The sequence below is a fragment of the Schistocerca americana genome, chromosome 4 (assembly GCF_021461395.2).
Source record: "Schistocerca americana isolate TAMUIC-IGC-003095 chromosome 4, iqSchAmer2.1, whole genome shotgun sequence".
In the NCBI taxonomy this organism is placed as follows: domain Eukaryota; kingdom Metazoa; phylum Arthropoda; class Insecta; order Orthoptera; family Acrididae; genus Schistocerca; species Schistocerca americana.
Genome location: NC_060122.1, coordinates 689772533 through 689794227, shown reverse-complemented (window position 1 = coordinate 689794227; position 21695 = coordinate 689772533). Strand labels below are relative to the sequence as shown.

Here is a 21695-nt window from a genome sequence, read left to right as displayed (position 1 = left end):
AAAAACTCATATCTATGCACTGTATAGTGAGCCGCAACAAGGAGCAAGAGACTCGATGTGGCACAGACATGTACGGAGAAGGGAAGAAGAGATAATAAAACGCGTGCAGGAAGGGAAACCACAAGGAAGCAATTTCGTGGTAGGACAAAGCTAGGGTGACACGAAGTAGTCTGGTCATGAGATCAAGCGACTTACATGGTCGAAGACAGAAAAAGATGGACGTAGCTAAAGTGGGAAGCAACGACTCGGCTTGGGTTTGTGTGGCTACGTATTCATGGCAAGGCAAAATAGCAAATTCTGATATCTTTGTGCGTAAAGAAAGATGTAGAACAATCCGGAATAATATGCACAATGAATATTGATAAATCCAGTATTGTAATTGGTCAGCATAGCGCCAAGACTTTTGCACCATCCAGTAAGATATTATTTACTCTGAAGTTAGCTTTGTACTTCTACCGTGGGAAAATGCCATATTTAATGTAGCGCAGCAATTAAAATACGTAGTATGATTGCGCTGTTGCTGCCATATTGATTCCTCATCCCCAGATAAAACTGTCCTCAATTTTTTCCTTTATTTTTTAATTCTTGCTTACCCTTGGACTTCGTAAGATTGCTTTCGTACAGCGAGCTAAATCAGGGAAGAAGGACTCCAAATAAACGCTAGAATTCAAAGCAAAGCGGGCCCTGGAATGGTGAGCGCGGCGGCTGTGTCATGTTTGTGTTTCGGCGCCCTTTCTGGGACCGCGTATTTATTACTAATGAGGACGTTAGAATAGCAAATCCAGTTTCTCACTATAAACAGCGGCGTTCTGGTTTATATTTGGAGCGCGATTAATATACGGTTCTTGGTCAGCAATTGTCGCCCATGAGGCGGACAGGCGAGGCGGTCAGGCTAGCAGCAGTATGAGCCGCTGCGGCTTGTCGCCCCGGCGGAATCAGCGTCGCTGTCACGGTTGTAACACGTGGAATGCCGGCTCACGTAATGCGGTATGATCAACAACGCTGTGGGACGGAGATTTCCATTTATTAAAGCCATAGGTAAGGGGTATGATTGGTCTCTGCTGTGTCTCTGCTATTGGTTACATATGAGTAATCGCATTGCTTCGAAGCCTTACTCGTGTTTTGGGTTTGTGGTCGTCCCTCGTGTAGTCCCTGCACTCCTCTGCTATTCCTCTGTCATCCTCCAGGTTGTTAATGAAGTTCTGAATTTCTGTTATCCTTTGGGTCCCAGCCTAATTCATCCTGGTCGACCCGTCTGTTTACTTGGATTTGAAAGTTCCTTCTGTTGCACATTAAGACATCCTTGTGCTATTTTTTTCCCCGCTCCCCTTTCTTCGACAGTCCCAACATCAACTGGAAGCATATCGTTCGCTATAGTAAGAGTTTTCCAGCATGCGAACATCATTTCTATCCCACTTTGAGCCATAATGGAAGACCATTGATTCACTGGTTGTGATGTCAGCTTGTTGTAACTTGCCAGACAAATATTTTCCACCTTAACAGACATCAAAGTATCCACAATCACCTTAGGGAACTTTTGCATGTTAATAACAGAAACGAAATCATATTATCGAGGACCTGCTTTTCTGTCGTGATCGAAGACTAGGTTCCAAAATAACGCTGCGAATTGATGTTGCTTTGATCGTTTTTAGATCAATATATCTACAAAAACTGATAGGAAATAGGGCCCTGTGTCTGACATTAATTAATGTTAATTAAACACTCTCCAAAATAATGAATTGGAATCAAATGACTATTAAATGAAACAATAATCACAATTAATTCAGTTTATTTTAGTAAAACCTTGGCCCATTTGATTAAAGGGTTTGAGGTAAGATTCTAATAAAGTGAAAAAGTCGCAATGGTGAAATTGTGTCATGATTATCGTGACAGTAGTAGAAAACACAGATAGTACTACAAAGGGAACGTGTTGAACATGTAGTTAGAGTTGAAAAAAGCTGGTAACTGAATCCTAATGCAAGTCGTTCACCACACTGCGTCTGCAGCAGCTATGTAAGCAGCAGTTGGAACCACAGTTAAACAACGAACTGTTAGAATTCGGCTACTTCAGGGACAGTTCCCAGTCACACTCCCTGTAGCGTGCATCCCAGTAATCCTAAACCACCGCCGTATGCCACTTCAGTGGTGTCAAGCGAGAGCCCATTGGAGGTTGGCATGGAGGTCTGTTGTGTTTTCTGGTGATACCAGTTCTGCCCCAGCGCCAGTGATGGTTGTGTGTTGGTTAGGAGCAGGCCAGTTGAGGGCCTGCAACCAACCTGGCTGCGTGCTTCACACACTAGACTTACACCTGGAGTAGTTATGGTCTGGGATAGGATTTCCTGTAAAAGCAGGAGGACTCTCATGGTTATCCCACGCATCCTGACAGCAAATTTGTGCGTCAGTCTGGTGATTCTAGTTGCTGTGCTGCTATTCATGAACAGCGTTCCAAGGGGTGTTCTCCAGAGTGTCGACATGATGCATTGGCCTGCTCGGCCACCAGATCTGTCTCCAAACGAGCATATATAGGACGTCATGGGACAACTCAGCGTCACCCGCAACGAACATTAACCGTTCGCGTAAAATTGAACTCCATTCCACAAACTGACATCCGGAACCTGTACAACACAATGCGTGCATTCAACATCGCGGCGATTATACCGATTATTAATTACCACCAGTTCATATTTGCAGGGGCTTATTTCGCGCTTTCGTTAACCTGTGATCTTGCAGTGAAATATTTTACATAGACAAATGTATTCCCGAAATTTCATTACTCTACATTAATGACTTTTAGGCTTTACAATTTGTTTCCATCAGTGTATATCCAGCTGATGCACCTTTCAGGGTTATTTGTCAGACTGTGAAAGCGGTGGAATGTTCATCAATGAAAGCATAAGCTCCCCACTGACTTTTATTTGGCCCGTAACTATGTCTAATTTCAGGATACTTCGGTTTCCGTATGTGAAACAGAAAAAACTGATGGGACAAAATGCTTTAAGTGTACAGTGTGTTGACTATAAGCTGTGAATGGTCATCAGAGGGAGTTTGCGTGGAGCAGGGATCGCAAGCCTGGGCACCATATTGTCTGCAAGGGGAGGAAGTCGCGCCAGTCTTCCACAGAGTATGCACATTATCTTGTGGTCCATGCTTCCATGAAAGCAGAAGCCACGCACAGAGGTAAAGATCGCCTAAACGTTGTTCGTAATCGGGACTGAAATTGACATGTGTAATAAAGATCCTAACTGCTGCAGTTACATACACTTACCATCACGAAAGGAAACGGTACGAAATAATGTGTAGTACAACACAGTAGCATAACAGTCAGTAATGACTGTCTCATACAGCAATGTCATCTAGGTAATGGTGGCTGCATCCAGAAACAAATGACTAGCGGCCGAAAGCTCCCGGCGTGTAGCAACTACTACCGGTTAATGACTGAGTTAACACTCTGCACAAACAGTGGTAAAATAGGTACTCTTCGCTGGTTAAATGTTGTGCTCTTTGGTTTGTTGTAACCCGACGTGGGTCGTAAGATATTTACTTAAATCTCAGTCAGATTCGAGATAACGTGGGATTTGTTGTCATCCTCCTCGTGCGGAGGTAGATGACGAACGGCGTTCAGGCTGAGATATTTTTTGGTCTGTCTGGTTGAAGACAGTACAAAATGACTGATGTCAGGCTAAGGAAGTAGACATGGTGTAAAAAGGGAGTGAGACTCTGGGTTGGCTTTTATCATGCTTTTAATGCTATTTCACGCGTTTACATGAACATGCCAAAGAGCACAAACAATTGCTTATCACTTGAGTCCTAAGACCCACTTAAATATGTGTAAAATACAGACGAGGCTTGTCACCTCACGCTACTGTTAGATGCTGCAACCAAATACCAGAAATAATGACCACACTGGCTTAACAATCTGTTAGGAATAGGGCTGTGAATGCTGTGATGATGATAGTCGATTCGATAAGATGTACCGTGGTCTCGAAACAGTAGCTATCGCATGCAGTGAAAAGGATGCCGATAGTCGATTCGATAAGATGTACCGTGGTCTCGAAACAGTAGCTATCGCATGCAGTGAAAAGGATGCCGATTTGTTACATAATAAAAATGTAAACTCTTTTCGTCTGCGATAGATAAAAGCGGTTTGTCAGATCACGCTCGGAAGTCGTATACGGTGTGTCTATTTGTCATCGTTTCTGCTGTAGTAAACTGAATTCTTCGACAGTGTTGTTGCTAGATGGTTGAAGAATTCCTTGTTCGTAATGGATATGAGGTTATTTGATGTGGTTTCCTGCTATGGAACAAGAAGACAAGTAACTACTTCAAAGGAAAGTCGCAAGGAGGTCGAACCGAGTGGAATATTTGCGTTATTTGCCCAGTGAGTCATGGCGTCGACCATGCTAGCCACCCCTCCCCCCCCCCCCCCCCCCGCCCACTCCGTGTTCTCTCTCTCTCTCTCTCTCTCTCTCTCTCGCTATTGCAATATACATCCATTATTCATTGGAGGGGGAGCCGTAATCAAAACAAATCGCGTGCCCGAAGTGCGCATGCGCGGTGCGGCGCGGCGCGGCTCTCCTCGTGCCGGTTGTTTCTGTGGAGGGGCCGGGGCAGCGCTAGCAGGAGTCGCTTCGCCTTTGAAAGTAACGAGCTCTGCACGCTAGCCCAGCAGTCTGGCAGAAACAAAGGCACGGCGTAAAGGCTGCAGAGTGACGGCTGACAGGTGGTAGGCTAAGGTGCCGAGCCTCTCGCATTGGAGCTAGTCATAAGCTAACTCTTAATCAGCCGTCTTTAACAACTGTAGTCTGTACAGTTGTAAACAGTGTCGTAGAACACACACAATCATTTCTGCAAAGCAGCTTAGAACAGTAAGAAATGAGTTCCTAACTTAACATTACCAAATTTCTTATGCAATATTTTTGCATTCCTCAAGACACGTGAGTATTCCTGCCATTGCGGAACAAAACAAAATGGGAAACTAGTTTGCGTTCTTTGTGACTACAAGAATGGTCGAAGGAAGAATGTGATAACAACTGATGTCACAGGATTGTGCTGCACGGGTAATAACGAAGGTTCAGACGTTGACCCCATTCCCACTAACGTATCGGTAGCTCTGGACCGAACTTACCATCCACTTCAACACGTATCCACGGACTTGCTATTGCTGTTGCCAGATGTTTCATTGTACTCCCAGTCGTGCGGAACGTACTGGAAAACATTCAGTTCTTCAGTAGACTGGTAGATATAGTCCTGTGTGCACGAGTCCACAGCAGCTGTAATTGTTAACGCAAGTAATTTTCCTATTATGCTGTCCATTTAAATCGAAGTAAATAATTTATTTCGTTATTTAGCGGTTAGCTAATTCGGCCTCTTGGGCATTATGAAGACATCACAAAGTTACATTCCACCCATCAGTGTAGGCACAGCTATCCCTCATGTGTGTGATTTCAGCTTCACTAATGACAAAGCCTGAATAATGGTTGCACTTTCCCCGATTTACGTACAGACTTCGCGTCTGGAATAGACTCGCACGCATCTACTATATTTTTTTTCGAAACTCCTGTTTGAGTGGAATATAACATGCTGTAAACGTACGTTTTTATTGTGGTGTGATGTGATAATGCCCAAGGGAACCGAATGAGCTAATTGCTAAATAATTAAAAGAATTGTTCATTTCAAAATAAAATAAGTCTACACAGAAAAATGACTTAAAGAGACTCGCAGGTATCTATACTCTATAGAGACGTAGATCGCTAGTTAGTATTCCATTGCATATATTAGAAAATTGTTCATTGTACGTACTGGGACGCACAGTACCACAGTAATGTATCGTGTTGGAACTCATATCGTCCAGGTTTCATCCCCATGAATTATGTATCGAGCGCGATGCCTTCAACGCTCACACAAACCACAATAAAATTAACTTGTGTCCAACCGTGGTCTCCCAGGGAACGAGTGACGTATTTGTACTCTTCCCTCAGGATCAACCTCTGACAACACGTGAGGCTTTTGAATTCAGTTTATGCAGCCAAAATAAAATATAAAAATCAGTTCAGAAGAGTCGTTAGGACAGAACGCCTTACTAATTCTGGGGAAACTTGGGTTGTTGACGCTATTAATACCAATCTCTGGCGGACTACTCTTTCGCAAGTGAATTACTTCTGCCATTGCAGTTTATCGAGCCGTATATATAAAAGTGTACATTGCAGTGCAGTACATTAATTGTCCGATCTCTCTCTCTCTCTCTCTCTCTCTCTCTCTCTCTCTCTCTCTCTCTCTCTCTCTCTGCCCCGCCCCCCTATCCAAGTAGCTGTCTGTGTGTGTGTGTGTGTGTGTGTGTGTGTGCGTGTGTGTGTGTGTGTGTGTGTGTGTGTGAGAGAGAGAGAGAGAGAGAGACTCACCTTCGTCCTGTCTTAATAATCCGGTCCTTCTCCCCAACGCCCTCCTTTTTTTTCGATTTGTCTGCAGCTGTTCCTCCAGCACTCAAATATTTAAAGCTAATAAAAATGGGAGCACGCAGACGGGCGTGCCAGGACTTTGTATACATGAGTAATAGCAATAACAAATAGGCGTCCGCATAGGCCGTCCGCTGGTGTAGATGGCCGCCGTTCATCATCTGCGCATTGTAGTCGGCGCTGACGCCTTCCCTATCGCGGCGAGCCATAGCTAATCGGTGTTGTGGGGTGCAGAGGACGTAGGGAGACGTGTTAGCGTGAGTACAGCCACAAATTACACCTACTTCCGCATCAATACTGGGGACACAACTTCGCGTAGAACATTGTGAAACTTGGCGCACAACGACTCAGAAGATTTTATCTTCAATGGCAATGGGCATGAAAGCTTGCAGACTTACATTGAGAAACTTCTCTGCTCGTTATTTCTTATGTATCCTTACCGTGGATTTAAAAACAATTGTGTTCCAACGTATTGTAGGCTAACGGAGAAACTTGTAATCACTACGCTTTTAGGAGCTCTGTTTCTTAGCTTTTAGTTTTTTTGACTAAGATGATTTCAGACATCAAGTGTCGATTTTCTGTGTTTATTTCACAAGTACATACATAATGACAAAGGTGAAAGGTAGTATCTAGTTTTGCCCTTTCCTTTTCGTTCCGAATTGAAGTGGGCGACAGTACTGAATGTCTACTACAGTACTGCTGTTATGACTATACTACAGTTGTTTAGCTCTCTGTCCGATATCAGAGAGTGTTTGACGAATGGAATCGTTCAGTGCTAGGCAACTCATTATTAATAATATCTCCATTAACAACTACATGGTTATAAAACAGCTATATTTTTTCAGGCCTGGTAGTTGGAGCTGACATGATGAGGACCCTGAAAGCTCCGTCAGTACTCAGTAACCAGTGCATAATTCTTCTGTACTCGCTCTTGTATTTTTGTTTATTTTTATAGGTTTTTGGTCACATTGATCATTTAGCCATTTACATATTGCAAGGTGGCTTACTTGGTCAGTATGACCAAATGCTAAAATACAAGACTTGTACAACTGATTGTTGAATATTGTCGTAGTGTTTAGGGTTCTCCAGTTTTCAGCAAGTCAGTGCATTTCGTTCTTCCTCTTCGCAGGTCAGTTTTTGAAGACTTGCCACACGGGATTACGTACTGCACTCTATTAAACAATCTTAGAATCGATCACTGCCTTAAGAGTATTCTCGGTGTGACCGTACTGCCATCAGTTGGCAGTTCGGTATAAGGCCGAACATGGTGGGAAAATAGAAGACGCAACCCATCTGTACAGCCGTGTTCACGATTTGTGCAGTATTGTGTGTGACGAGCGCGAGCTGTGCTTCATAAATAATTGTTGATTTTTTTTTTTTTTTTTTTTTTTTTTTTTTTTTTTTTTTTTTTAAGTAAAAGGAGGTTCGTAGCTCCTAATGGCTTGATGAACTGTAGTCATCGTATTTTCTACTGCATTTTCTTTTATATGAGACTACGGAATATTTGAAAATATTCGACTTAGCACAGGGAAAGGCTATTGTGCCGGAGAGTTCGTGCCTGCAGCTTTCTTTCCAGCCAGATACGGCGGCTGCGGCCGGGACACAGCCGATCGCCGCTGGCTCAGCCCAAGCTGCAGAGTGGTGCCTGCCGGGGGTCTGCCAATCTAGCCTTTTACTCGCATATCCTCATTCGAGGGCGCCGCACAACAGGCGTGCTAGGAGTGTTAACCGGCTTCTCACTCCGGTTTTTTATTTCCTTCTCACTGCTGTAGCCGCTGTATTACGATCCCCGTCGAAGTACTCCACAGGGATAAACTACGCGTGATTGTTATGATATTTTTTTGAAGGCTTTTAGAATTTGCATCATCATCATTCGTACTAAGAATAGGTCGTACTGTCAATAGGCTCAGGAACGGCTCATTTGTTCCGTTCTTTGCCGACTTAATCGATTCTTAGGAGCAGGTACACTTCCCCTTCTGCGATAATCTTGACATTCTATGAGCAAGCCGTTGACACCTTGACGCTGCCATGTTATGATCTACGAGTGACATTTCATAAAGAATGCGCTGGTGGTATTACTGTGGATTTTTTTGAAGCAAAACAATGAAAATTACGTCAGAAGTAGTTGGGAGCTTGAGGGAGAAGCACGTGTTTTTATTGTTTTTCATTGTATACTGTAACATAAAATTGGCGAGGCGTAGGAATGTACCCTGCAGTGGTCTCGTGTATTGTAACTGTTAAAGACGAGAGGTCGTACATAAAGATCGGAACTTTACACGGCAAAAACCCGACAGAAATAAACAGTGTGTTAAGTGAAGTTTATGGTGAGTTTACAGTGGACCGTAGTACAGTGTCACGTTGGGTTAATCGTTTTCGTCGTGGTCATATGAGGATAGACTATAATCCAAGACCCGAAAGGCCAGAAACGTCAGCAAATGAACGAAGTGGCAGATGGTCGTGAGGGGGATCACAGTGCGACTCGTTAGGAACTCTTTGAAGCCACAGGAATTCCCCTGACATCAGTATTACGTATTCTGACAAATGATTTGAAGAAAAAAATCTCTGCGAGATGAGCCCCACTCTGACTGATGAAGATAAGCAGAAACGCCTGGACGTTGCAACCGTGCTCAAACAATGATTTGACCGTGAAGGTCACGAATTCTTGTATCGAATTGTCCCTGTTGATGAAACGTGGATTTGAAACTTTGAACCGAAGTTGAAATCACAGTCCAATGAGTGAGTGAGGACCTTCAGATTCTCTACGTCCAAAAAAAGCTCAAGCAAATGATGATTTTTGCGTGCGATGACCAAGGAATCACGACAAATAGAGTCTCATGTGGAACAAGTGTCACAACAGTGTATTGTCATAACTGAAAGCAAATCCTGCGCAGAAAAATGCACAAACCTGACCTCAGTTACTCGAGGCTGGGCCACTCATTCTCCATGACAACGCTCACCCTCATATCGGTAACGCTGTAGCGCAAAAAGTGCGCGAGTACGGATGGGAAGTGTGCCGCATCGTCCCTACAGCCCGGACATGAGTACACCAGAAAAAATGGTTCAAATGGCTCTGAGCACTATGGGACTCAACTGCTTTGGTCATAAGTCCCCTAGAACTTAGAACTACTTAAACCTAACTAACCTAAGGACATCACACACACCCATGCCCGAGGCAGGATTCGAACCTGCGACCGTAGCGGCCGTGCGGTTCCAGACTGTAGCGCCTTTAACCGCTCGGCCACTCCGGCCGGCAGTACACCAGACTTCGACTTGTTCCAGGAACGTCGTTATCTTTCTCTGGGAGAGGTTTCTACCACCGTTTCCCGAGCCATTCGACAGATGAACAGAAATGGTGTCCTGAATGGAATAATAGAGCTTCCGAGACGTTGGTATTCAGTCATAGAGAAGCAGGGCGACTATGCTGAAGGACTGTGAAGAGATATTGAAGAAGGAAAAAAAAGTGTAAGTGAAAAAAATTAGTGTGCGTTATTTATGAAATGTCGCTCGTTTATTACTTTAAATTCCTGTGCTACACAATTAACGCGCTGACAGTGAGAGCCTATTCGCTATTATCTTTCTCCTGCTTCTTGTAACGCTAGTAACTTTTGGTCTGAACCGATCACCTTATATTCTTGTGAGCATCTTACTTTCAGAAATTGGAATATTACTCTACCGCCTATTTCATTCTGGTACCAGGTACTCATTTCGGTTAATGCGGCTTCCCCCTATTTTGAGTGATTGTGGACCTCGCTGCAAAAATTTCGATTTCCTTTTTCCCCTTAGTCTTCCGGCGTTTCTCCACCATTCCGAAAATTCCCTACCATAAATATTATTTTGAATTCTTTTCCGGCTTTACGCTTCTTACCTTCTTTTTGCACTCTGTTCATCTGTGTGGAATACCTTTTTAGCTAGAACAGTTCTACTTTACCTTTATTTTGGTGCTACAGTAATTCATTAGAAGTTCAAGAGCGTGTGTTCATAAATGATACTGGCGTTGTAGAATGATGTGTGGGAGGTGGTCTTTTTGTACTGTCAGGCTTCATTCTGGTATTCCATCGTGCGTTCGACAGTATTTTTATATGGCAAGACCATCTTCCCGTCACCAAAAAATTCACTTTGTTGCGTAATGGGTGAACAGTCTTCTGCTCATATTGTGTTAGTGTATGGAAATCCCCATAGGAAACTTGGAACCAGCCGAGCACTAGTATAAGCGAATGCAGAACTACCAAAAAGACTTTCAATCTACCAGTTCATGTTCCAGAACAGCTGCCGCGAATCCAGACCGTGATTTCGATCTGAAACCGGCTGACAACTTGTCTCGCATTAGTCGTTGCTACGTGAGCAGCTCGTGATGTATAACCTACTGTGTATAGCCTCCTTAAATTTTACTGTCGCTACTGTGTTTAAATCGACTGTCCAGCTAACTATTGCAGTTTGAAACGAGCAGTGAGAGATTAGTCTGCACCCATGCACTGTATCACCATAACACTTCTAAGATCATATTCTCATATCGAATTGCTGCGTCGTACTAAAAGAATTATTCTAACGGGCCAACAGTCTATTACAGACTTAACAAATATCGTGTATGTGCTATGCAACTCCATCAATGGCAGTAATCCACGTATCACCGACTCGACAAGTGCCTGAAAGTTGTATCGAAACAAATGCTCACAGTTTTATGACACCGGTGCCTCGAGGACCGTTCAGGTTGTGTAAAACCTGAACTGGACGTACGTAAGAGGAGTGTCGCCGGGACATTATTTGAAATTTCTTCGTCGTAAGGAGATCGGTCACTGCTTGCCCTACGAAAGTGAGGTTTCATTGTCATCTGACGTCTTACACGAGTCATAACTTCTCTAAATGTGAGGTAATTTCTTGGTCTAAGTTCGAGTGTAGCTGGTCGGTATGCAGTGATTGTGATAATACTATGTTTGATATTCTCAGAAGTGAAAATGGAGAGGTATCGGATCTCGTGAAGGTTCACTTGTAGTGACCCCAACTCAGTCTACTCATGGGCGTGCATCTAATGCAGTGAGAAAATTCTGGATTTTGTTAAGATCGCACTGCAGTGCACAATCCTGTTGAAAGTGTATACGGCGTTCTTGAATATCCTCAGCAATATATGGAGTTAAAAGGAAAAAATTATACCAACGTTTAATATTTCGTTGATTCTCGTTAGAAAGGGCGGTAAATTAAGATCGTGCTCAAGGAAGAGAAAATAGTAAGTTTTATATTCCCATAAATGTGTTTTAAAGATTTCCATGGATGTTTACTGCTTGTCGCTTTATCTTTGAAGTGAAAAATTGGCTCATTTTAGAAGAGTATTTCAATGGATTCCTTGTCTTAATTCAACCGTTTTCACATGTCGAACGAAGACTCTTTACGGCACACCTTACGTTTGCCTTTTAGTTCTTTCATCATTGTAAATATGTATCGTTTAGATGCCAACTTTTCCTCGGTATATTCTAAACAATCGGACGATGAATGCCCATATCGAGACATGCTCTCGCCCTTGGTCCCTAACTGCTTCCGCGCCCTATACAGTCCACATAGTACGTGGCACGAATGTACGGTCCCATGGGTGTCTGAGACTCTGTTCGTCGCGAATCCCACCTTAATTGGATATAAACGTTGGTACAATTAGTATGGCACTTTCATCTCAGTAGTTAAACACCTTTCTTTTTCTTTCTTTCTTCTTCTTCTTCTTCTTCTTCTTCTTCTTCTTCGTCTTTGATTAATCAGATCTTTTAAGAAGACAGATATCCTTTCGTTGGATTTCTACAACTTCAATTGTGACTTATAAGTTCTTAATCCAGTCGTAGAAAGATCTTGTAACAGGCGATGTAAATGGTCGTTTCCCAATTGAATTCCGAGGCTTGCACTTAAGTAATGTCAGAGAGAGATGGTTGGTTGGTTGTTTCGGGGAAGGAGACCAGACAGCGAGGTCATCGGTCTCATCGGATTAGGGAAAGACGGGGAAGGAAGTCGGCCGTGCCCTTTGAAAGGAACCACCCGGCATTTGCCTGGAGCGATTTAGGGAAATCACGGAAAACCTAAATCAGGATGGCCGGACGCGGGATTGAACCGTCGTCCTCCCGAATGCGAGTCCAGTGTCTAACCACTGCGCCACCTCGCTCGGTGTCAGAGAGAGAGAGAGAGAGAGAGAGAGAGAGATAGAGATAGAGAACTTCGTTTAATTGTTTTCCCTCTTACATATATTCAGTAGCGAGTGAGATTGTAAGAACTGCTTGCTAGTATCTAATCTTATCGGCTTTTGCACAACACACTGCTGCCACACAAGCTGTAGGTGATGATAGGTATTCACATGCATGAGTCTTCGTTGTTCCCCACAGTGTTAAAGGATGAGTGGTAGAAGATTCGCGCGTCGAGCGCTGCGCTCAAGAGGTGACGAAACAGATATTCAGTTCGGTGAAGATGGATGAATTTGGTGACAGAAGTACTTGCAAGTCTTGACGGTGCTCTTCTAGCTACCCTTGTTGCTGTCTGTAGACTGCCCTAGCTCAATTGCATGAACTCGTAAACAAATTCCACATAGTTTAATGACCCTAGAGAATGAAACGAAAAGTTGTCCAGGTTATAAAGCCGAAGCAACTGCATTATTTTCTTTCAGGACTGGTTGCATGATTTTAGTTCTCAGCTGTTTGTGGCTGAACACATATCCTATGAAGCCGAAAAAGTGGTGTAATGGAAAAAAGAAATGTTCTCCATTGACAGATCGTTAGAAAGGTGGAACAGACATTCCGTATAATTCGGGCCTCCATGCGCATCAGAAACTGACAGTAGAGACGAGAAAGCTTGTCCCCGGGTTTAAATTCTTCCACTCGACCGTATCAGCGGACCTTCACGCACGGTCATAATCGACATTCCCTTCGCGCTTTCCGTAGGGATTACTCGTAGTGTTGCCATTTTGTCCCCTGAAGCAACGTTTTGACCACGAAGACCTTCGAACACCTAACGAAATTCGGCGCTGTATCGGCTCGAAATCCTGTGATCACCACTTTCTCCCTCTCTGATAAATGTTGTGGTTTTTTTTTCCCTGGGATAATTGAGGCTTCCAGTCCATTGTATGAACCTAATTCGCCTGTGCTCACCACTTGGTGATAATGAAATATGCGCTGTAGAAGTCCCATGAGGGTGGCGGCCCCAGCAACAGAACTTGGCTGGCTTCTTGGAGCTGCTACATTTAATTTATCCCGTCAGGGGGCTTGAAGGAAAGAGGTGCGGAATGCATGACAACTAGCGGAGAGCGTGCGCAGACGCGGGCTTGAGTTTGGGCGCGATAAGGCGGCTGCAGACGGCGTGATGTCGCGGCGGGGGTGGCGGTGGCGGCTCGCCGCCCCTCCCCTCCCCCTGCAGCTGCCTCATGCTCGGTTTTTCAATTTGCAGAGCGAAACGTGCGGCAGCGGTGTGGAGCTCCGCTGCGCTGCCCGCTGCCGCCCCCGACCCAGGGGTTGGAGGAATGACACCTCACACCTCGCCCTCGCTAGCCCACTGCGATACGCCGCGTAAGGAGCTGCTACCGGGCAAACCAACACAACCGACAGTCCGTGAGAAAGCGTCATGTAAGTGATCGAGGTAATTCACACGTGAAGTAGTTTATTGTGAATCACAATATGCGGTAGCCTGCTCACATGTTTAGTTTGCAGTCGTTCTCAGCAGTAATTTCTGTCTTGCACTAGTACCTCAAGTTTATTTGATTCCCCTTTTGTTGCAGATAGAGCGAAGGATTGTCATCTGCTTTCCGAACTATTGGAGTTATCGAACAGATCGAGAAATACTGAACACCCTCGGTGCGTTTCGTTCATGCAAACAGTTTAATGGACATTTTACTTTCACGTTTTCCTCTCCGACGTTAAAACTGATCTCAATAGAAGTTCGCAGTAGCATCGAACATTATTTGTGAAAGTCAAGACGCAATCCGCTTTTTGTAAATAAAAATAGACAGACCCCTGCAGTTGATTTGTGCGTTTTTTATTTTTCTTAGTATGTTAACTTTTGTAGTCAGTAAACCTTTTCTGCTTAAATGTAGTTGGTTCGAAATTTCTGAACCCCTTTTTAACAGATTGTCTATTAAAGTGTACGATTTCGCCCTGCTACAGCAACAAAAAATGGCACAGAAGCTACTGAAATCAATGTTTTTTGCCAAGTATCTTTTCTTAATTGTGTAACAATTTATGTTGAATTGTCGATGTTGTATTAATGTTCCACATGTCGTTTAAAAATAAACTGCATTAGACTTTTAACTTGTTTTATTCCCTTTTATCCCATAATAAAGATAGTCTTTCATATTCTTTTTACCGTTATCTACCTTTAAACGTCACTGGCTAATAATTTCTCTTGTGACGCCATGTAGTTATGGGTCTCGTGACAGTCGCAACACCTGTACACATTTACTATTTTCAAGAGCTAAGAAGAAAAGTTTTTTTGGGTGAAGATGTCTACAGAAATGGTATCCAGTAAAGAAATGTTGTACAACACATCTTAAAATGCTTTCAGTGAGATCGTAGGTCCAGTATTAATCACAACCCCTCCTCCTTTCTCCTCCTCCTCCTCTTCTCTCTCTCTCTCTCTCTCTCTCTCTCTCTCTCTCTCTCTCTCTCACACACACACACACACACACACACACACACACAGTGCTTAGCAACAGTTCACATTTTCATAGCATCATTAAAGAGAAGTGGAAGTAGCTGCAACAGATTACCAACCATTTGATTTTTAGACAACTAAACTTGTTGCCAGCAACATACTGTGTAACTATTTTTAGTTTAAATATTTCCTGTACTTATAAAACAATTAATTATGAAACCAGTAGGGTGCATAAGTTTCTCCGTAAAGGGGGATTTCTCAGATGACCAGTGCCAAACCACTAGTCCATTGCTCATTTTATACGGCTTGCCTGCTAAAAGTTACAAGTTACACTGTATTGGTATTACACATTTCTTGAATTCTGCCAACTCGCAACATTGCGCTTTTCACAATAGGGTAATCTCTTTCGCACTGACACTTGATACAAAAAATACGTTTATTAGATCTACATCTTAAAGTTCTCTCTGCAAGCCACAGTGGTGTCTGGCGCAGTGTATTTTGTGTGCCAATATCACTTTCCCCTCCCCACCCAGTTTTCTGTTCCAGCTGCGATTGTTGGTAAGCTCTGTTGCAGCGTCTGCCGCTGAGTTTGGCTGAACATCTCCCTGACGCTTCCGCGCTTGTTATATGAAGACGAAACACGCTGCTCTTCTGTCTGGTACGGAACCCAGTCTGACAAGCAATAAAGGATCCTAAAAGGATATTTGCTATTCGTTTCACATTATTCGCAGTAGGGTTTGCATATCGATAGTGGATATCTCATAGCACCGGTGGGCACCTACAACTAATTACTGCAGTTGGTGAGATTTTGCCACATATTTAATCGAAGATACGTACTTCAGACAGAATGTGATATCTGGAGATGGACGTTAAACAGTGCCAATGTATATTATTGTAGTGCACGAAAGAATGTGTGCCTTTTATTTTAAAACCAAACTCAAACTCATGCCTTATAACTCGTTTCAGAGGCTTTAGATAAGAGATAATCCTCTCTGTGATAGCGAGTAAACAGTTTCGCGTGCCCGAAACGCAGTATTGTATGAACAGTGTAGTAGTATCAGGGCTTAGTTATTCGTAATATGCTTGCAGCAATCACAAAATGTTCCCATCTGAGATGCCATTCCATACTGTGAACTCTTCTCACCGTTGAACTGAATTTGACCTCCGAAAGAACTTCGCGGCTGTGAAAATGAATATTGGTGGCGGCCTTTGATTTGTCCTTTTTGACCGGAGGTTTCCTCACTCCATTTAATTGTTGGATCGGTAAGTCCATCTCCATTAGATCGATACGTAGTGGTAGAGCGTGTGAAGGTTTCATCAGCCATCGATTTGATGACTACTTTACTGTTTATAATGCGTTTCATTAATGTAGGAAGATTTGTATAAAACCTGTTGTATCAAGACAGGCGCCACAGGTGTTAAGATTTCAGTAAACGTCCTTCTCCAGTATTTCTAGTGATACAGGCAGGAAAATTTCGAACGTATTGTGAAGTGCACAGCTGAAAATCAAATTTAAGCCTGTTGACATTACCATATTTTAAATAATTGTACAGTTGATGAATGTACCTGATTTTTGGTTGGGTTCATGTCCACTGTGGGTCTCGGGAAGTTACAAGCAAAATACGTTCGACACCACAAGGAACTTTCCCGAATGCTTCGTTTCAACTGAATACCATCTTCCCCTGTGTGCACCGCTGCTGTGAATGCGTTATCCCATAAGCCTGAAAATCGGCAATCATAATATGGTAAATGAAGAATATTCGTCAGGTTTTTTCACATTTGTCGGGCTCTTCACAAAGTAAGAGTGTATTGGAAAGAGAAATTTTTTTTTTTACACTTTTGTGTGGTTTCTTTATTTCGCTGTTGTTGAAATGTTCCTTGACTTGTCTTAAATGTCTTTTATTTTTGATCACACTTACACCTTTTTTTAATTTTGCGTGTTAGTGATTCAGGGACAGTTACCATGAACACGCTTATCATTGTCACTACATATCATCTAAAGATATACGTAGTACAGCGCTACATTTTTAATAGACTAGTAGTCTTTAGGAAAGTACATATTGTGCTCTACAGATTCAGTTCCTAATGGTATACGTTTTCTTTTATGGAGCTGAACTGTTTGTGATTTCGTGACGATTTAATAGAGCAAAGACTTTGCTGTTGTGCCGTATTCTCCATCCACTTCTAACCACAAATTTCCATTGACAGTTTTACCTCCATCGGCAGACCACAACAGTTGAGTTTGAAGTTACACCTGTTCGAAGATGACTTTTTAACAACAGCAGTGTGTATGTGTGACGTATCACATTTAATTTAAAAAGGTGTACAAAAATTTTGATGTCTGGCAGAGTTAATCCTCTTACAAGCAACGAAGTAATTTACTTGCAAACTTCGCTCAGTTTTACATGCAAGGTGGAATATATCTAGAATCAAGTTAAATCAGTATGATTTATGACAAAAAAAATCATGTTTTGGAAGTGATGCTCAATCAGAACTAACTTTTCGAAAGACGAAGGAAGTGCCGACAAATACGAGAAAATACAGCACTAGAATGGGGATGTTAAAGAGGCAGAAACCACCTTCATGTTGGTTAAAAAACTGAAATACAGTGGCAATGCGAAAAAAGAAACGAGCAGGAGAATCGTGTATACCTTTTAGCAGTTGACTGCCTTACATTTGGTGAGATTAAAATGAGTGCGCACCGAGTAGATTCATTGACAGTTAATGATGATTTTTAACGAGGCAGCACCGTTTAGATTCTGCGTCGCCCGGAAGGGGACGCCACTCTCCACGGAAACTAGCATCGCCAATGCAAGCGGTACGCGATTTCTACGTCACTCTCGACATAGTGTAGAGCAAACTTTCGGGCGGCAAGCTATTTAAACGACGGCAGCAACAATAGAAGAAAGATACCCGTATCCAATATATTTTTACCTCGTAAAGCCTTATCATATCTAGAAAAAGAGCTGCATCACTGAAATGGTCTCAAACAGATGTTGTATTCTGGCACAAAAAAGAAAAGCATAACCCCATTATAAAATTTGCTAGATCATTTTTCTTTGTAACATTATGTCATTCAAGTGATTTGTGGTAGCATAGGCAGACAGCGCTTCAAAACAGCCAAACAACCTTTGTCTGGTATATTTTCTTGTTATATTAAAATTAAAGTAGCTCTTGCAGATAAGAGTTTTGGAGCCATTGCTTTGAAAAACTCTACGTGAATAAATGAAATAATAGTACATGACTCAGTTAAGTCTTTATTTTGTGACTTACTGCAAGCGCTTTCTTTACTACTAAGAGCTTTGCGTCTCGATGACCCTTCATGGAATGACTTAAAAGAGAAACATACATCCAACGGATCGCAGACTTCGTTTATCTTTCGAAAGATTGTCGTACACACTTAGATGTAACAGCTGTTGCTATAGAGTTATGTGCCTCTCACGCATTTTCGAGAGATCGAGTATCAATGTTATACGAGTGTGTAAAATGTCACATTAGAGCGCCAGATGCCTAGCAGCAGTTTTTGTATTCCATCCTTGTGATTGGACGACTACGGGCTTCGGCCTTTCACTAGCAGCAACGTTCACGCATCCAGCTAAGGTGCCAGACTGCCGAGTCCGCCCATACTGTGTTAACAGTCTCGTCATGTTTTCGCCTAATCTTGCATCAAACACTTGTATCGTTTATTTATTTATTAACATAACCGGATAAAACCCTTTTTATCAATTTGTCATAGCAGTGGTGCTAAAATTATTGATTTTTAAAGAAAACGTTTTTAAAAAGAGTTATGTTTATTCGTTAAATTTCCATTGCTTTGAAATACTGGCTTATTGTGGAAAATGGCTATTCCAATAACGCCAAACGAAACGAGCAACAGGCACGTGACATAAGAATCGGTACGGCATTTCTGAGGCAATAATGTACCTGTTGTCCTTTTTTACCCAGAAGCAGTGATAGTTTCGAATTTTTTATGTTTGGGAGCAGAGCAGAAGGTGTATGCTAGTCTTGTCACATGTAGCCCAAAACTGTTTGTCATTGATGTGAGGTATGTTGGCTTGTAGTTGGTTGGTATCGTCTTTGAATGATATTGTTTCTAATTAAAGGAGTCGATTTACAGATGAACGTATTATAGAACTCGTATTTATGAAAAGACTAGACAATAAATATCAGCCATTGTATTAATTCAATACTGATATTTTATCTCTTGTCAAGTAATTGTTCCTGCTAAATATTCTGTTTCGCCTACATCCGAATTGTTCATTTTTTGGTATCAAAAAATTATATATATTCAGATTTCTGTTAAAATATAGAAATACATTTGACTACAAAACCCATTTTCATTCGAAATTATTAGACAATAAGAACGCTACGAATTTTACATAAAAGCTTGTTATTTGTCCGCTGTTTCTATGAAATAATAAAAGAGAAGGAAAATGAAGGGAATAGTAACCAATTAAAAACTCAATAATTCATTCGTTCATTGTTTATAATAAAAGTAGAAAGTAGCTGACCTGCTGCCTGTATTTAAATAGTATGTCTTTATGGTTTGCAGCCCTTGGCAAGGAACAGCATAATACGAAAAATTGTATTCCCAACTTCTTTAGCACTTATCATTCGTAATGCACAAATAATTGAATGATACTCGATTACAAAATAAAAGCAGAGTTTTAGAAAATTTAGAATCAGTAGGAGAATACTAATAATTTTTTGAAGTGTTCAACCCGTGACTGTTACTTTTAGAGAAAAGCGGCGAACAGTATACGGTCTAAGTTTTCTTTTACTTGCTCATTTTGTTTGATGATTTGACTCTAGGTATCTTGATACATAAAAGTCTGAGAGACTCCTAGAATTTTTTGAATCTTCGTTCGATGTCTACATTTGTTACTGGAAATAACAGTAATAAAAAAACTGAAAATCGGTTATTTCAGAATCCGTTTACTTTGAGCGGTTTTAACAGCCGGGTTAAACGGGAGATGAAGAAAATCGATATAACAGAAAACTGGTTGTTTCAGCGAATGAAACGTAGCACGGTGTCATCGTTGAAGAACCCTACCTGTGAGGGTGTGAGGTTGTGGTCTGTGACTGCAATGAAATGAGCGGTGTCGAATGTTTTAGTAGGCGAAATGACCGAAAGAGCTGCTAGTGCTTGTTTCAGTGTTCCTAGAACTACACAGCAAAGGAGATTAAAATCACTATATGGAATGTACAGGCATCTGTCGCACCTCAGATAGGTTTCTTCAAACGAACGTTTAAGAAATTTACGAAGAAATGTTTGTAGCACACATGAGAGATTTAGATTCCAGGTTAGTGCCTGCCTCACAGGTTTAAGAGGGAAAAGAAATTGGCGGGTAAAGTTTTCTTTCAAAGCTTTATGAAGAAGCACCCAGAACTGTCTTACAGAAAACCACAGTCCACAAGTTTAATGCACTGAGTTAAGTTGAATGAGCCGTAAGCTAAAAGATTTTTTGAACAACTGTTTTTATCATCTACTTCTGATATGCTCGGTGGTCAGAAACAATCTGAAAAGCTGGGTGTTCCAGGGTGGATTGCGCTGAGAAACACAGAAACTGTTAAGAAAAAAAAATCGATACATCGCGCCGTTTCCGAGTTAATCAGCGTCGAAGTTATTCAATCAGGCCGGCGCGTGCGGGGAATTCAAGCGGCCCGCCAGATAGTTGTTCTCCTAGTGTAGACCGTAGATGCTCAGCCTCCGCCTCGGGTTCGATCCTTCCTACCGTCCCACGTCCAATTTTGCATCGCTCTCCAAACGAAGAACGCATGACGAAACTGTATATGGCGGGCCGCCCGAATTCGCGCGCAGCGGCCTGATTGGCTAACTGCAGTGCTAATTAAGTCGGAAACGGCGCAACGTATGTATCGAATTTTTTTCTTAACAATTATTTTTCATTTTTCAATAGAACCTACTCTGCAACACCCTTACAAGCTTTGCGGACTGTTTGTGACTACCCTGTATAAGAACATTAATTTGTGAACCACAAAACATGTTTCTTAATTACAAACCTGTGTTTTGTTGCATGGCCCACACTACCCGATTCTGTTGTTAGCATCTCGATTTGTAAGTTCTTACGCCCAAACCTCCAGATGCCAGACACTCAGATAGCTACCAAACGTTGTATGTCGATAAAAGCAAAACCCAGATTTAGTTCGTGCTGTGTGCTGTCGTCGAGTAGCACATGCGTGAATGGTAATTAAAAGTATCAGCAGAGGTACGGAGCAGAGAAAAAGCGTATCCGTAGTTATAATATTGCAAAGCTTGCGTGGATGAGAAGGCAGAGCGTCCGGTGGTCGTACCAAAGGCCCCGCGTTCTAACTTCGCCGATGACAATTTTTTTTAACTGTTTACGCGTGAAACTGTTACAGGGGAGAATATTTTCCTGACATGTAAAAGACTTTCCGGAGCTTGTAGCATTGTTCTTTTGGCAGTCTGCTTTCGCTTCGTTGGTTGAACGTTAAATACTTATTATTGGTCTCACTATTTTGTTTATTATAAATTATTACTGTTATTTCCGCACGTGTGATGCAGTTGTTCATTTATTTTTCTGTTCTGGTTGTATATTCCGTGAAACTACAAATGTATTCTATAGATTTACTATTTTCAAAGAAACGACGCGAAAG

The 21695-nt window shown here is 42.2% G+C and overlaps 1 long non-coding RNA gene across 2 annotated transcripts in view; it reads left to right on the top strand.

The window, feature by feature from the left end:
* Positions 1 to 14716, top strand: part of LOC124613144 — a 101248-nt gene extending 86532 nt beyond the window's left edge. Inside the window, exons 4-6 of one of the 2 annotated variants that reach the window (XR_006979610.1) lie at positions 9732 to 9914; positions 13860 to 14035; positions 14188 to 14716. This is a non-coding gene — a long non-coding RNA (uncharacterized LOC124613144). The remainder of the gene's footprint in view (positions 1 to 9731; positions 9915 to 13859; positions 14036 to 14187) is intronic. The other variant, XR_006979609.1, reaches the window with a different exon arrangement.
* The last annotated feature ends 6979 nt before the right edge of the window (positions 14717 to 21695 follow it).